Below are 18022 nucleotides of genomic sequence, written 5' to 3' on the forward strand. Positions count from 1 at the left end.
CTGCTTGACTTTGCTCTCTAGAAAAGGCCACGTCAGAAGTTTCCTCACAAAATTTGCCCTAAGCCAGGACACTCTCTCAAAAGTATTCCAAGCACTTCACTGTGAGTTCTAGACACAAGACACCTAGTGCATATAATATCTCCACAGCCACTTCTTCACACCTGGGAGACTAACAACAGTCTTTTGTTTAACTTCCACTAACAGCAGTAACTATTGCTCCATGGCAAAATGAAATATATATAAATTGCAAAGGGAGTTGTCTTTGAGAAAAACTGAAGTTTTTCGTTCTTCCAGACATGAACAACTAATTGTAGATCATGTGAAGGACATGGATTTCTTTGGAAGGCTCAGCTTCCTCAATATTTAGCTCAACCATCTTCAGGACTGTATTACTGAACCACCTTTCCATAAACTATTAAAATCATGAAGTTGCCCAGTTTCATTGAGGCCTCATGAACTTATTTTCTGCAGAAGTCAAGTAGGGCAGAGGGTACCAACTAACATAGTAGAGTTACCAAGATTCTGGCATTACTTGCCAAAATTTTCACAGCTGTCCAGGTAAAAAAGCATGTGTATCCCACAGATTTGGTCAAAACCAAGCACTCAAAACCAGGCAGAGTAGCAATAAAATGTGAGTAATATCCATATTCCTACTTCTACATGTACTTTGATCAAGTGCATGCAATTATACCTCCATCTCATGGCTAGGTAAAGCAGCTATTGTGACCTACTACCGACTGAAATAAAGGAGGTGATCTGTAAATAAAGGTGTAGAAATCTACTTCTGATTTTGACAACTTCCTCTTTAAGACACTCCTTTGTTTTTCTCTAGGAGAGACAACTTTTTAGGCTCTGAAAGGAAAAACTTAAAAGTACATAAAATTATCAGTTGTGTTCAAATTACTCCTTTCTCAGAGGTTCATAGGCCAAAGTCTTCCAAACATTACAAAGGAGAAAACTCAATTCAAGAAATAGGAGAAATACTATGCAACTTTCTTGAAGGAATTGCAGCTAATCAGGCACAAAATAACCACAATTCAATATTCTCTTTGAAATCGAGTTGATCAGTTCCGAGATTAAAGAGATTTGACAATGCCTTATATGAATGAAGCTGAGCAATAAATAAAGCAATAGGCTCAGCTAAAATGTATGGGTAGACAGTTGTTGATATTTTTAGGAAAAAATAGTTCACTGCAGTAAGAGAGAGAAACACTAAATCAGCAGTTTTGAAAGAATTGTACAGTAACCACAATTAAGAAGAGAATTATATACAGAATAGGCTTGACTTTGCTTCGGTGGTGATAATATGCTTTCAATGGCTCATGCCTTACTGGAATTATTTGGTTTTAAGAATATAATTATAATTGGTCTCATAATTAACTGATGTGCATTAGATCAATCTAAACTTTTGTGTGTGGTACCTTCCCAAAAGTCTGTTCAGAGAACAGAATTAGGTTTGGAAAGGATACTGAATAACCTATAATAAAAACAAAACTAGTTATTTTAGTAGGTTGTATAGCAGGAAACCTTTTCTAAATGAAATGTCAAGGCTTCTGGCTATATACAGAAGACACTGAACATAAATGAATTTAATTCTTGAAACAAAAAAGAGTACCCTTGTTAAACATTAATACTGGATAACTGTAAAAGAAATTGTGTTATAACCAACCAAAAATTTCTCATATAGCAAAGACTTGATTGGCAACTGCTATTTAGCAGATTTGTGGTGAGAAAACATTGCATTCATTGCTGTTGGAACTTTTTACAGTTATATGACTGGGACAAGGAAAAAAAAAAAAAATTAAACCTCTGGAAATTGGCACTGAGCATAGGCTGAAAGGTTTTTTCTTATGTCTACCTAAAAGCCTAGAATAAAAAAAACAACAGGATCTCAGAAAGACTGAGAAGCTGTATTCAGAGAAAAGAGGCAAAAACCCACTTGCATGTAACACTTGACATTCTTAATCTCAAACTGAAAACAAAGGAAATTAGCAACTGCTTTGAATTTATTGCAGATTTGTCTTGTGTTTTGCCTATATGCGATTTAAGCATGTATAAAACCTATAGAACCTCAAATTTTTGCAGCCAAAGCAAAAGAGGACTTAAGGAATCACTGCAATATCAGGTGAATATATTCTTCAGAAATAGAAAGAAGATAACCTCATGGGAAGCTTATCAAGTTGTGACGGGAATAGGCATTCCCAAGAGAACACAACTTGTTAAGATGTACTTGGTAGTCTTGAAAATTCAAGCATGTCAGACTGGGCACAGAGCACAATACAAAATAACTTGGTCTAATTCCCCATATATGACTACATATGTGAGTCTAGAAGGTTTTTTTTTTCAGATTTCTGAGGAGAAAAAAACTATATAAAATTAATTTAAACTGCAAAATACTGTATTGAAGCAGGAACAATCAACTGCATGATTATAGGATAAAGAACAATATCCTAGGATGCAGCTGTTCAGGAAAGTGAAGCTATGAATGAGAGCAAGACATGAGATCAACTGCAATCAGTATTGCCTCAGTGTTCTAACCAAGATAGATGCAAGACTGGGAAAATAAACAGTAATGTATGTCATTCAATCCTAGGTATAATACTTTGAATACTTTTGAAATCTAAATTTTGAGTAAGACAAACCTGTTTGAAAAGCATCAATAGAAGAATGTTTCTCAGAACTGCCACTGAAGAAAAACTGGATGAAGTAGCCTTTTGTAGTGAAGACTGTGGTGGACATGCAGGAGAAAACATGTTCACATTCAGATATGTGCGTGGCTGCTGACGAGAGAAAAGGAAGAATACACATTCAGAGTGCACTATCATCAGATCATACAGATCATACAGACTTCCATGTACTGGTACCCAAAACCTTTTTATCAAAGTACTCCTAGAAATTGATAAACCATAGCTTAAACTGATTTTCAGATCAGGTAACAACAGAGTTGTGATGAATGGTCTTGAAAGGTACAAGTGGCTTGCTGACCAGATGCCATAGTCCACCTGAGCACATCCATACCCATGTTTCAAAAACTCTACCTATAATAACTAGTATTCCCTAAGTAATTATAGCTGTGCACCAGCTAGAATGTTTACTCACCTACCTAAAATTTCAGTAGGTCAGGGCATTCGTTGTTCTTCGGAAAGGTTTTAAAATACCTGTAAGAAATAAGAGAATTAACATGCCAAATTTAAAGTGTACCTTTACCATTCTTGTTATTTGATAGTCACCCTCAGGAAAATGATGCATTGCAAATCATAATTAAGAGAATCATCCCTGTGAAGCCACAAGATGTATTTACCTGGGATTTCTGCCTTTTAGATTTAATCCTGAAAAAAAAAGGAAGGATATGAGAGAGTACAGCATGAGCTGTAGAGAAAAAAATCACTCGTCAACAATATTGATACTGAGAAAAAAGGTAAAAAAACTATATCAACTTGAGGGAAAGATTACCAAAGTTATTTGGACAGAACATTGGAAAATGTATAAAATATATGAAATGAGCCCTAGGCTTCTGTTGAGACCAATCTAAATAGAAGTCTTCCTAGTCATTTAAGGATAGACATGACAGTGTAGTTCTTTCCTTTTCCTTTTCTAACAAGGGAGTATTATTTCTAAAGGTCAAAATGTACTATAATTCTAGTCTTCATGCAGAAAGAAAAGGTAGTCACTCTTCTAGCAGTCCCCAAACACAGCCTTTTTTTCATCCCAGCAGTTTTCTATGTTTTTTATCTGGTTAACAGAAGAGACACAGACTATAGTAAAGATCAATAAATGGGAAAGTGTTGAAAGATGAGCAAAGTAGTCTAGCTGAGTAGCCCACAAGAGATGGCCATGACTGCCAGTAAGAGACCACAAGGCTTTTGTCAGGCTCATGGCCCTCAGGTGGTGTCAGGACACACTTGTACTCATCTTGGCCTGTCTGTAGCCAAGTCTTTGCTTTTCTAAATGTAACAGCAGTCATCAAACCACTGCTTCATTAATTCACCCTTCTATACATCCAGCTTTTTCTTGGCTTTATCAATTATGTTGTTGCATGTACAACTAACTATAGTAACAAGTGTCGAGGCAGCCCTGGTGGGCCATGGGCTGGGGGTCTGACATGGTTCCTCAGTACAAATTTCTCCCAGAACATTTGCGCAATTAGTCCTATCACCATTAGACAGGTGCTAAACCTCACAATAGCACCAAAACCTGGCCCTGAGCCCAGATTGCAAAAGCCATGGAAGGTGGAGAGAAGAGGTTGTGCTAGGGGTGTGACAATAGCTTAATTAAATGGTGTAGGATGAAATCTCTATTATGACCCTAAAATCTAATGCAAGACAGATAAACACAGGAGACTCAATGGCTGTTAACAAGCCATCAATGGTCCTTCACTGCTCATTAAGGGAATGTAATCATGGGAGTAGGCAAAAACAGTTTCCAGGGTAGCAAACCTCCCAAAAGTACTCAACATCTATGTAACACACCCACTTTCCTCCTGGTGAAGGAGTCTGGATGCTGATGATCATCATTACACAGTTATAGGGAGAAAGAGAAGTACACTAATGTCTGCCACAACATTCATATCACTGTATTGTTGGAGATTAGGATTTTCTCTGGGTTTTTTTCCCCTTTTCTTTCTCTCAGGGAATTTTCTTTCATTTGTTGCCTAAGACATGGGAAGAACCAATACTTAAGAGACAAAAGTGGCCAAGATAGGGGGAAGGGGTGCAGCTGGCTGCACTATCTTGGCTGGGGGATTTTCTCTTGGGAAGGGTAGACATACTGTGAGATTTTGGCTGGGTGAGTAAGAGGGCTGGTCTCGGTTCCTCTCTCTCTGTCTCTCTCAGCACTGAGGAGGAGATGGGGCTGTTGCTGCTGTGGGGAGAATTCTCTCCCAGTGTGAAGTTCAGCCCTTTTACTGCTTCTCTTACTCTGAGTGAGGCTTTGCTTGCAAGAGCGGTCGTTGAACTGGGGCTTTATAGATCACCTGCTCGCACTGGAAAGGACTCTCACCATCTACTCGGGTGCACCAGGGGAGAACCTGGGACCCGGATCCTCTCCCTCCTCCCAGGGAGTATCTCCCAGCTGTTTGCATGGCTGCTGCAAAGCCCTGCTGTTTGTTGCCTCTGCTTTAGGTTTTTTGCTATACTTCAACCTGATATCCTGTGTCTGCCCGATCCTCGCGGCTCCTGATATGGCTGTGGAACTTCCACTGCATTTTGTTTGCGACCCTGTGATCTGCTCCCTTATGCCGTTCTGGATGCTGCTCCGAGGTTCCTGCCACAGCCCATTCGGCTCTAGCAGGAGGGGCACTGGGACCAGCTGCCCCTGTGGGTTTCTAACAGAAGCCACTTTTCCATCTCTTCTGCTGCCCCCCCACCATTGTCCATGTGAGCGAGATGACTGAACTCGTGCCACAGCGCCCCCTGCAGCCGCGGAGGAATCATTGCGCCCACCCTGCCCACCAGGAGCCGCCAGCACCCCTGCTGGTTGTGACCAGAACTGCACCCACAGGTGAGTGCCTGCAGCCAAGAGAAGGCTGGGGCTGGGTTTGTGCTTTCTTTGTTTTTGCTGCCATTGTTTGTTTGCTGACGAGGTCTCTGGTGTTGAGATGACACCAAGATGTTAGTAAGTCTTTTTTTCCCAGCCCCAAGACAGAAGAAGAAGAGGGGATTCCTTGGCTCTCATTCTCAAGGTTGTTTATTTGCTCTTATCTAATACATTGTCTTTCTGACCTGCTGAGGTCTGTCTGGCAGGTCGGGTTGAGGCACACTGACTGGCACACTGACAGGGTGGTGTTATCTTTTTATGCTAAAAACTATGTGTACTTTATTTACAATAATTTTCCAATACCTATCACCTATATTAGATAGTTTGTCTCTACTCTAAATCAATCCAAAAGTGCCACCATCACAGCAGAAGATGGAGGCTAAGAAGAAGAAGACAGAATACTCCCAGATTCCTCCATCTTGCTCTTGAACCTCCATTCTAAAAACCCCAAAATTCTACATTTCCACCCTGTGCTAAATTCACTATCATTCTATTCAAACCCTTGTGGCTTGTAACTCTTCACACAAATTTGGTAATTGTTTCCATGGGCTAAGATTGAAGGCACAGATGTTTTTGACTCTGTGCCAAGGTCTCTGAGACCCCTGCCAGGGTCTCAAGTCCTCCAGGGCAGTCAGAACAATGTCCTGGGTTCCTTTAGTTTTCCATGTATAGATACTAGTAAAGGACTGTTATTCGTTTTTCCATAGTCTTTTCTGGAAAACCTCCTAATTTTAAAGTTATAATGATGTGGAGGGAGGGGGGTGACATGTCGATTCCAAGGGAGATTCACACCTTCCTTGACAGACCTCTGTCCTTCAAATCAAGACATATATACAGGCTTTTGTTTTTTTTTTGAGAAATATATAGAATCCAAGCCATTACAACATGTAGATATATTGTTTACAGTAGATTATAAGTCCACTAGTAGCTTGCTATTCTAATTTTCACAAAGTATTGTTCCCATTTCAGTCACATTTTACTACATGACTAATTTTCCCTCTTTGGTACTTAAAATAATTACTTCAGAGAGAAAATACCAGAAGGAGGTGGTTGTAAAAAGCTAGATGAAAACACAACAATACTTTATCACCTCTGTTCTTAAAAAAAAATTCAGAGACAGGATCTTCAGAGTTAGACTGAAGATTGAAAGTAAGTATTCTAAGCCTCTTCAGGCCTGTGATAGCATTCAGTAACTGAGAAATATCAATATTTTGCTTACAATACTCCATTGTGCCTCACAGTTTTGGTAGGCAGGTGAGGTACTTAGGTAAAGAACTGGAGCCTTAAGAAAAGTAGTCAGGATTTTAAATGAAATACAACTGTACAAATATCAATTCCATTGATAATTTTGCTTTGAAATGATACCTGAATAATTTGTTCTTATGTATATTTCAAACTTAAACAATAAAAACTCTGCATAAGGTGCCTGAAATTTTCCTTCTGAGAAATATGCAGACTCATAAATTAATCATTATTTCTCTTTTTTCTTGACTTACATAGTCTAATCATTGAAACATGAAAATAGTGGAAATAGAACATCTCTCAGCTGTTACAATAGAGAATAGCTAATCAGAACTTAATATGTTGTTGTTAGCAAAGAGATGGAAAAAAATGTAAATATTTGTTCAGTAAATCACTGCACTTGACATAATGAGACATTCAAGACATTGCAGCAGAGATAATTGTGCAAAAGCTGTTATTTTTTAAATGTTTTGTCTAGTCTGCACTTCCTCTCCCTAAAAAAGTGTCTGTTTCCTTTTCTAGTACTGTCACAAAAAGTTGTAAAGTACCTCAGGACAAAATTCTTAAGATCTCATGCATGAGTTTCTTCACGAAAATGTAGTATTTCTATCTTAGTTACTACTGCATACCCAAATGTTCTCAATAGTAAAACAAATTATTTCCTGAGAGCTGGGTTTGATATAATGCAAGTCAGTAATGGAGTACATTATCAGAAGTACATGATCAAAAGAATATTCATATTGCAGTAAATTATTTACTTGATATAAGACATGACTGTTTCTTACTATTCATAACTGACAGAGTTCTTTACTTTCATCATCATTCTTGAAGCATAAGGCCCTACAAAAGCTCTGTTCACACATTTTTTTCAAAAAAAAGCAGGTAAAAGCATTCTATGTAAACTAAGGTTTGTATATAGTAAATAGAGTAGTGAAGAATAAATTCAGCTGATGTAAAACTATAAGGAGCTTGTGGAGACTAATATTATGAGTGCATCTTGAAGAAAACCATAATATTTTTACCCAGCACAGATATTGTAGTTTGTTTTTATTACATCTTACTGTTACTAAAACTAAAATTTGCAGGTTTTAAATATTTATATTAAATATTCAATGCATTCATCTTAGATGAATACTCCCCCTAAAACTCTGTCTCTTTTTCCATTATTGAGACTAAAAATCTTCACAAATCACACAATTTATCAAATAGGCAAATCCTTTCCTAATGTCAAATCTTCAAAGTTCTTCCTTTTAAGAATAATGTTGTTTGTAATTTACATCAACTAAACCTCTGAAATGTAACATTTATCCAAGAAAGGAAATGGGATTAGAATCTCACAGATTGGAAGGGAATTCCTGTTGTCCAAGACATTGCTAAAAGTCAGACCAGTCAGAGCATGTGGTTCAGGGCTATGTTCAGTGGAATTTTAAAGATCTCACAACCTCCTGAGGTACTTGTTCCAGTGTTTGAAAACATCCTCATGGTAAAAAGTGCCTTACATCAAGCAGGTATAGCTTCTTTCTGCAACATGTATTTTTGGTATCTCGTCCTTCTACTGTGAAAATCCACAGAAAATCTGACCCTGTATTCAACATGGTCTCTCAACAAAGAGAGTTGGAGAGTTGTAGTTAGATTTAAAATTTCCTCCTCACTTTCACTTCTTTAAATTGGACAAATCCATTTTTCTTAGTCTCCAATTTCATGTCATACTACAGCCCACTACCATATTTGTGGCCCTCTTCTTGACCAGCCCCAGAACATCGCTGTATTTCTTGCACTGAGAAGTCCAAATCAAACAGATGAGAAATGCTGAACTCCTCATGGCCATCCTTTTCAGACTGTTCTGTGAGCAGGACTCCAGAAAGAGCAGGGCCAGAGCCTGCCTCTGAAGTGTAGTGTCAGAACTGCAGGCTTCAGAATTATTCAAATATCAGTCATTCAGCATGGAAGATTGCCAGGACAAGATACCAAGACATGAGACACTGATGTAATTAACTTCTACGAGGAACACCAGGTGAAAGATGTCCATCCTGTGTTTAATTTCAGTAAACCTGGACACTGCCTGCCTCTACCTTCTTTCTTTCCTGTTTCAAAATTCTTCTTAACCAAAATTTCACCCTATAAATTCTGTATGCATTCAAAAAATTAGCTATCACTTTTGGTCTGAGTTTCAAAAATTCACTGTTTAGCATTGACTTTGAATAAGCATTTTATCCTCCATGCATGGAGTATCTAAAAGGACCTTATCAGAGGGTATGAGACTCCTACACTGCCTCTCACTTCAATTTGTGGCTATCTGCCAGGTGCAGTGCTGTACCACTCTAATGGTAAGTTATTCACAGGAGGAGCAGTATGTGCATCATAAAGCTCTAACTGGTCACAGACTGTTGCCAATGCCTTTTCCTGCTTCTGGTGTTGACTTTCATGAGCTTTAGCTAATGATTTCGTTGCAGAGGTGGGTGCTGGGGATCTGGTTTTGGTAACTTCTGTTAGAGGGCTGCAAGAGTGAGGTTGCATTTCAAAGAATCACAAGGCAGGAGCCAACTCTGACAGCACAGGCAATACCCTCCCTGCCAGGGCATCATCTTGCAGCCCTTGAGAAGGATAAGTAATGTCAGGTGGCAAAAACAACAGGTTCCAACAACAGTCCTGTGATCTTCAACCAAAGGCAAGCTCAACAATTCAGGACTGAGGTTAATCCATTAAAGTTCAGTGACTCCTCAGGGAGAGCTTGAGACAGGATAAGACCATGGCACAACTAGAGTGTAATTCAGGCCATGCCTGATTACTCTGACCTCAACTGAGATGGAGTCTTTTAATGGATTATTTTTTTTTAAAGAGACCAGGAATCCATCCTCTTAAAGCCTGATCCTTATCCCTGAGCAGAAATCAAATGGATGGAGGAATAGGCTTTGCATGATATGAATAGTTATGATAACATCTTTATTTGTATTGATGCTTTCTGGTAATAAATTGTTCATATTACTTTTATTTTCATTTTAGGTTATGTTGTCTTTTAACAGACTTGTGGATGTTTGTAAACACATTCTGTAAATCCATACTATGGCACAAGCTAAGTCCACCACAGAAGATAGAAACAACTAACCATTGCATAACATGGGGAATAAGATGCTGGAAAGTAGTGCTGTGGAAAGGGACCTGGGGGTCCTGGTCAACACAAAGTTGAACATGGGTTAGCATTTCCCTGGCAGCCCGGAATGCCAGCCCTGTCCTGGGGGGCATCAGGCACAGCATGGCCAGCCAGGCAAGGGAGGGGATTGTCCTGCTCTGCTCTGCACTGGGGCAGCCTCAGCTCCAGTGCTGGGGGCAGTTCTGGGTGACACAGTATAAGAAAGGCATTGAGCTGTTAGAGAATGTCAAAAGGAGGGCAACAAAGATGGTGAAGAGTGTAGAAGGGAAGCTGTATGGGGAGCAGCTGAGGTCACTTGGTCTGTTCAACCTGGAGAAGAGAAGACTGAGGGGAGATCTTTCTGCACTCAATAATTTCCTTATGAGGGGGAGAGGAGGGCAGACTCTGAACTCCTCTCTATGTTGACCAGGACCTGAAGGAATGGCCTGAAGTTGTTCCAGGGAAGGTTTAGGTTGGATATTAAGAAGTTCTTCACCCCAGAGGGTGGTTGGGCACCGGAACCGGCTGTCTAGGGAAGTGGTCACAGCACCAAACCTGGCAGAGCTCAAGGAGCATTTGGACAATGCTATCAGGCACATGATGTTATATTTGGGTTGCCTTGTAAAGGTCCAGAAGTTGGACTCAATGATCCTTGCAAGTCTCTTGCAAGCCAGCATATTCTGTGATTCTGTAATAGAGCTGCCCATCTCCCAAACAGGTAATTTCTTGTCATAGTAAGGCACATTATATTTGACCTTACTGTCCTTGGCATTTCTTACAACATGACTCCACCAACAAATTAAACTGTAACACAGTTTTTAGATATAATTAGTGACAGAATATTGAATTCATATCTAAGAGGACTTGAAATCAGCTAATAGCAGTAAGAGCATCTCTGTGAAGGGTACTGAATGGAGCCTCTCCTTGACCTGAGATTTCAGTTCTATAAAACATTTTTATAAAGACAGATTCTCAGTATTGCACAAAGTCCCTCTAAAACAGATGAGACTCAGCCCTCCAATCCATGCAGAACTCAAGTCTTTTCCTTTTGCCAGAGGGAACAAAAGCAGTCACACAAGACTGAGAAATTGTACACTGATAGTGTGAGTAAATACAAAAGGTATAATTGTTTTTTATTTATAGATGTTAAACCTTTCATTTTCACATCTCTTTTTAATCAAACTTTTTTATATTTTTTCCCTTTTTTCCTTTTTTTTTGTTGAAGAGAAATGGATGAAGAGGAAAATGTTTTCCTGTTAACAGCCAAAAGTCAAACTCAGCTTGAAAAACCATACCTGCTGCTCTACTAAAGAAAATAAATTTTCAGCTCACAGAGAACAAATATCAACAGACAATACAGCATCCTATTAGGGAGCAAGCAATACAAGACAAGACATGAAAGTGAAATACACAGCACCTACAAAAGTTTAGGTTTAGTAATAAACTTAGAACAAGTTGGAGCTTCATAACTGAGCCAACCCACCAAAAAATCATGACAGAGCTTGTGGAACTAGGTTCATCACTTATAACTGAAAAAAACCCCAAACTTTTAAAAATGTACATCTCCATTCTTATCAGACAGAAAAAAATAATGGAATTGAAAATTACCCTGCTGTGACCTCATTTGCTACATCATATCTTTTATCCTCACAGACCACTGGATTTCCTGAATATTCTCCTTTCTTTTCATAGCCTGACTATGCCAAGATCCTACTCTTCAGAGCAAACTCTCTCCCACAACAAGTTACATTGTGGGCTATTCATCAGATCTTCCAGCCCTCTCTGCACAAAACCTATGCACAGTTAAAGTAGTCTGTCCTCATCAACTCACCCAACAGCAGAATAGTCTTTGCTCATATCTGCAAGCAGAACTTAAATATTAGGCAATAACATTATGGAGAAGGAAGAGGGAGAAATCTCAGCCACAGACTTTTAGCAGAATATAATATTGTAAGCTATAAGGCATGTTGTCTCTGCTCTCTTAGCAACAAGTTAAAAGAAACATTTTTGGTTGGCTTTTTTTAGCTAAAAAATAAATTTATAATTTGAAGTTACTTTTAATAGGAAATGCAGGCTAAGTCTACAGCTAATAAGTTTCTTTGCAGTTTTTCCTTCAAATAAGTAATTTTTAATATTAGTTATATTATTCTGGATTATCTCTAAAGAAAAACATGAAACAATAGTGTCCTTAAGCATTAGGCAGTCTAAGCAGGCATGTTCATTCTTTTAACACATGTTTTATAGAAACTGAGTAAGCCTATTTTACAGGAGTGAAAGTCATTTCAACTCAAAGTAGAACTTACTCTATCTAAGGAATTAATTTCCTAGCGTATTTATAATAAGTATGATTAAAAAAATAGATTTTGTAGTTACAATAATTGAGCAGTAACAATAGCAATTAACATGTACGTGTGATAGTCAACCATCACAGAACAATGAGTGAATTAAACAAAAAAATTGCCAGGAAGAAGCTACTGTCTCCCTGATGTATTTAACAGCCATTAAAGATACAGGTTCACATCAGGAAATTTTACATATTTTTATATCTATCCCTTACTCTCAGAAATTTTATAAATATATAATATATATATCTTATTTCAGAATATCTGTTGAACAACATTTTTTCAAAATAAATAAGCAATTCTGTAGATCAATAGAATGCAATAGAAGAAAAACCATGAAAATCTAAGTAGGAGGGTTAGATGTTGGTTAATAGAACTGCTACCTTGGACTTCAAGAGGGCAAACTGTTTAGGAGAAAATGCCCATTGAGAAGCATTCCTGAAGAGCAAAGGAGTCAAGAAAAGCTGAATATCCTTCATGGAGGAAATCTTAATGTCACAGGAGCAGGTATTCTCCCTGTGCTGAGAAACAAGCTGGCAGGGAAGAAAACCATCCTGGATCCACAAAGAGTTTTGGCTGGAACGTCACAATTGAAGACAGTTTACCACCTTTGGAATAAGGGGCAAGCAAAGACTACAAAGACAGCAAGGATTTTATGAAAGGATCCTTCTGACTTGCCTCACATAGTTCAGTTTAGGGGATTACTTTACTTTTTCTTATTTTGCCCTGTGGTTTCCACAAACCACTTCTAAGATAACCAGCCTCAGTAATCACTTATATTGTTCTTAATTTCTAATTTCTGAGAAAGATCATTCCATTCCTTTCATGAACTATAACATAATGAAGAGCATAAAAAAATTATTAATTTAGAATATATGATACAAGTTTAGCTGAAATGAATTTAGTGAGAATTTGTCTTATCACAAACTGGCACCAGTATACTTTACCACACGCACACACACACACACACACACATACATAGACAAAGTTTTCAGGATATTATAAATATATAGATTGCGATACTAAGATTAACAGGGAACACAGAAAAGAAAAACTAAACCCCAGTTAGATGTCATTGAACACAATAACTTTCAAATCAGCTTTTAAAATAAATGATTGTTTCATTATTAGAATACATTTGAAACAAAACTTAAATTTTCACTCCCACATAACATGACAGAAATGTTTTACACAGAAATTACAATGCATCTTTTTGCCTAATTTTGATTCAGACAAGAATATAACATTTTCTCCCACCACCTATTGTAAGACATAGTGTCAGACTGCAAAGAGGAAAGTAAAAAAAAAAAAGTGGAAGATTGATGCTTTGCTAAATTTATCTGTATTTCACACTATCCTCCTGTATATTTGCTGCACAGGAACATGCTCAAGGACATGACCACTTAGAATCTCCTTTTAAGCACTGAAATGATACATTTTGTGAACAGTCTGAATACTTCAAAAACACTAAGAAGACTTTCCTCTCTCAGGACTAAGGAAGATGCCAAAGAAGGTATCTGGAATAACTACTGTGAATAAAAAGAGGGCAAGGGTAAATTGATGAAAAGGTCTTAGGCTACATCAGAGCACATCACTGGGAAAAAGAAGTTAGTGCTGGGAGCTGGATTGGACTGGCTGTACAAAAAACCTGGGTATTAAGACATGCAGAAAGCAAAAAAAAATATTTGTTTGATGAGACCAGAATAAGGAGGATAGAAACTATATCAATTAACAATTACATGAGAAATTTAAAGGAAAGTTTACATGGATTATGGGAGAAGGAAAATATGTCAAATATGCTCAAACTAGCCTATGTGAGTAAAAAAAAACAGACAAGAAGTTGGAGGAAGCAAAATGAGATATCCAGTCTGAAAATTACTGAGGCAAGGAGTATGACCCTGAGGTAAGAACTATAGCTGAAAAGAGACCAGATGGAAACCATCTGGAAAAGGAGCATATCAAGGTAACATAGGAGGAATCTTACATTCATCGGCACACATTTTCTTTCCCACGCTTTAAGTAAAAAACAAAAAAACAAACCAACAAACAAAAAACCACAAAAAACAAACAAACAAACCCACAAAAGCCAAAAACTCAACAAACTAAAAGTCTCTGTGACTTCATGAATACAAATTGCAGCATTTTGCAGAGTTAATCCCCTATTTCAGCAGTAGGGTTCCACATGATGAAGTTTTCAGGTAAGATAAAGGGAAGGACATTAGGAGAAAGGGAAAACTGGAAACCAAATGCTTTCTAAAGACTTTATTATAAATGAAAATATAGAATTATAGCCTTATTTCATTACTTTTTAAATACCATCTATATTTATAACCACAAATACAGACCTCTGTGTCATGTTTTAAACCCAGCTAGCAATCAAGCTTCTCATTCACTTCCCCTCCACTGGTTCAATGTAGAAGGGAATTGGAGAAGAAAAAGTGGAAAAACTCGTGGATTGAGATTAAGATAGTTTAATAGGGAAAAAAAAGCCATGCACACAAATAAAGTAAAACAAGGGATTCATTCCCTACTTCCCACTGGCAGGCAGGTATTCAGCCATCACCCAAGGACTCGGTCACAAGTAACAGTTACTTGAGAAGACAAATGCCATCATGCCAAATAATTCCCTATTGCTCTTTCTTCCCTCAGGCTTACATGCAGAGTATGATTCCATATGGTGTGGAATATCCTTTTGATCCTTTGGAGCCAGCTGTACCAGCTGTGTCCTCTTCCATCTTTCTATGCTCCACCAGCCTCTACACTGGGAGGGCAACACAAGAAGCAAAAGGCTGTGGCTCTATGTAAGCCATGTTCAGCAGTAACAAAAACATCTCTGTATTATACATGGTTTTCCAGTACAATTTCACAACATAGTCTAATATTAGTTTCCATGAAGAATATTAAGTCTACCACAACACTATCATGTTTTGTCTTGATTTACTGTGAAAGGCATACCAGAAAGTAAAATAATTCACCTTGGCTTTCAGATCTCTAGACTAAAGAATTTAGTCTTATCATTTTTTCATCCATTTCTAGGTATATAGTCTAAACATTTTCCATCTTTCTTTCTGATTTACTGTCACAGTTATTTTGGAGGTAAGTGTATTAGTTCAGAAACACATAATCACAAAAATGATTATATGTCGGTGCTTTTATTAAGAGCTCTGGGTGTCAGGGGTATTCAACCCAAATCTGACTCCAACCATACATCCGAGATGAACATGTTTTTATATTCTATCGTTATATAACTTTCATGTTAATTATTAAACTTATATTGTTCTATTGTATACATAGATTCCAGCCAAGCATGGCTCCTTGTGGCTCCCCCTTAAATTTCTAACATAGTTTCTCATGATTCTTCTTATGATTATACAATAATTATATTTAATTACTGAACAATCATCACATCTAACAATTATATCATTTATCATACTGCTTACGCAGGTGCAATGATCTGGCAAAACACAAAGCCTAACATTTTCAGAGTCTATCTTTTTCCAGGGCCCCACTATCAAGTGGATGAGTTCATCTGTGCCATTTTTCCCTTCCAACTGCTCCTCTCAATGTTCTCATTAAACTTGATGCTTAGTCAGCTGCTCACTATCTTCAGATGACTCTTCTTTGCATTCATTCTCTTCACCCGGCAAGGTGGCAAAACATGGCACAAGTACAGCTGATGTACAAACTGCTGATAGAGGCAGCTCCCTTCCTGAACATCCTAACTGTGAACATATGGTTCACAGTTTATGGTTTAACATTACTATCTTGCTACCAAAGTGATTGGAGATAAAAATGATTACAGCTTAATTAGACTATATTTAAATTTTTGTCCTGGAGAATGAACAGAAGCTATATCTTGATTTCTCCTAGTAACAGTAACAGAAGTTGCAGCTTCTTCTATTTTTACAGCCAAAGAAACTATTATGATAATTTAATAGGATATTCCACATAACACAGAAAATGTTCAGCTAGTAATAGTCGAACTATTGCAACTTCTAATTAAGATAGGATATATTGTTTATATAAAAACTACTGACAGTTTAAAGGAGATGTCAGCTTAATTATGTTCATTCATGTTTTAATTAGCATCTATGGATGCCTGCTCTGTGTGAACTAGAACTTCGATCCATGCTGTAAAAACTAGTCCTCCTAACTGAGAAGTTGAATAGGACCATGCAGAGACTATCTGTATTAAAAAGATCTTTACAACTGGAACAGTGGGGCTTCTTTGCCTTTTATCAATGTTTAATCTCAGAAATCTATTAGGGGCTAGCTGGGTAAAATATAATGCTTCTGATACACTATGAAAACAGGTTAATGATTTTTCTCAGCTTTAAAATTTGTTTCCTCAGACAATAACTCAGTGTTTCCTGAAGAGCACCCTATACGCTCCAGTTTAAATCTCACAGTCATTAGTGCACTGTGGATCAAGGGGATGATTCAAAAAGAAAAATGCCTCAAACACTCACAGGCACTCACCTGGGGACAAACCTTCCCTGAAGGGGAAGGATGATTTTGCAAGTTTCTTTGGAGAGATGATAGCATAGTAGGCATGTAGGATAGAGGTGGCAACTTCATACAGGCCTGAGCTGGTGCACTCAGAGAAGGTTAATGGCCTTGACAGGATGCAGATTTCTCAGATGTATCTAAGTCCATAGAGTTTTTTTAAGGTTTTATTTGGACTACTGTTGTTAACAATATCTTCAGAAAGCTATTTTTCCCCATTCTAATGTAAATTTATAATTACTCTTCAGTGCTCAAAAACTTCATGTTTGTATTACAAAAAAAACCCCATCAGAACAGTTTATGACTTTGTGACTGTGTGACTCCAACCTGCTGTCAAAAACCAAAAAAATAAAAACCATTAACAAAGCAAAACAAACCAAAAAACAAACCAACCAACCAACCAACCAAACAGACAAAAGAAACCCACACCACTGAAAACCAAAAGACCAAACATAATTTTTTGTTGAAAAACTCAACATTTTCATCCAAAATAGCCATATGAAATTAATATGGAATTAACTTCAAAACTACTCTATTTTTGTGGAGTCCTGAGAAATAGAATGCCGAAAAATTTGGAAAGGAAATCATCTTGTGACATCAGTGGAGCATATGAAAAAAACACGTCATAAAACAAGAAAAGATCAAACCATATATGGCAAAGCTTTAGTCTTACCATTTAATGCATTGTATAAAATGACTCAAAGGTTATAGCAGTGAAAACGGGATAAGACTATGTCTGGACCAAAAGTAAGAATTAAAAATATATGCTTCTGTCTTGTTTGAAACAATCAGATGTTTGAAAAAATCAGCAGAGCTACTTTGGCTTCACAGTACCTAACTTCAAAAGACACAGTTTTTTTTTCCTGTGTAACTTTTGGGTTCACAACCATGGAAAATAAAGAAAGGATTTAGCTATAATTAGTTTCACTGAGTAATAAATATGGATTCTTGTGCCATTTTATGAGAGTTTGAGTCACCATTTTTTATCTCCTATGAGGAAAGAAAAAAATATATACTGCATTTTCATAGCTGGTGTATTGCTTTGCAGAAATATTTTTATTTCAATTACTGTATATTTATTTGAAGGGATTTTATTCTCAGAACTGACCATTATCTGTTCAGTTTGGTTTTGAGATCGGTTTGCATTCCTAGCTACACTGGGTTTTCCTCTGGATGCCATTTAGTATAAGCTCCCTCCAGTTCCAATCCAAGAAAAGATTTTAATATTTGTCTCCTAGGACAGGCTTTGCATTCAACTTCTTTTAAC

Source organism: Agelaius phoeniceus, chromosome 1, assembly GCF_051311805.1.
Source record: "Agelaius phoeniceus isolate bAgePho1 chromosome 1, bAgePho1.hap1, whole genome shotgun sequence".
In the NCBI taxonomy this organism is placed as follows: domain Eukaryota; kingdom Metazoa; phylum Chordata; class Aves; order Passeriformes; family Icteridae; genus Agelaius; species Agelaius phoeniceus.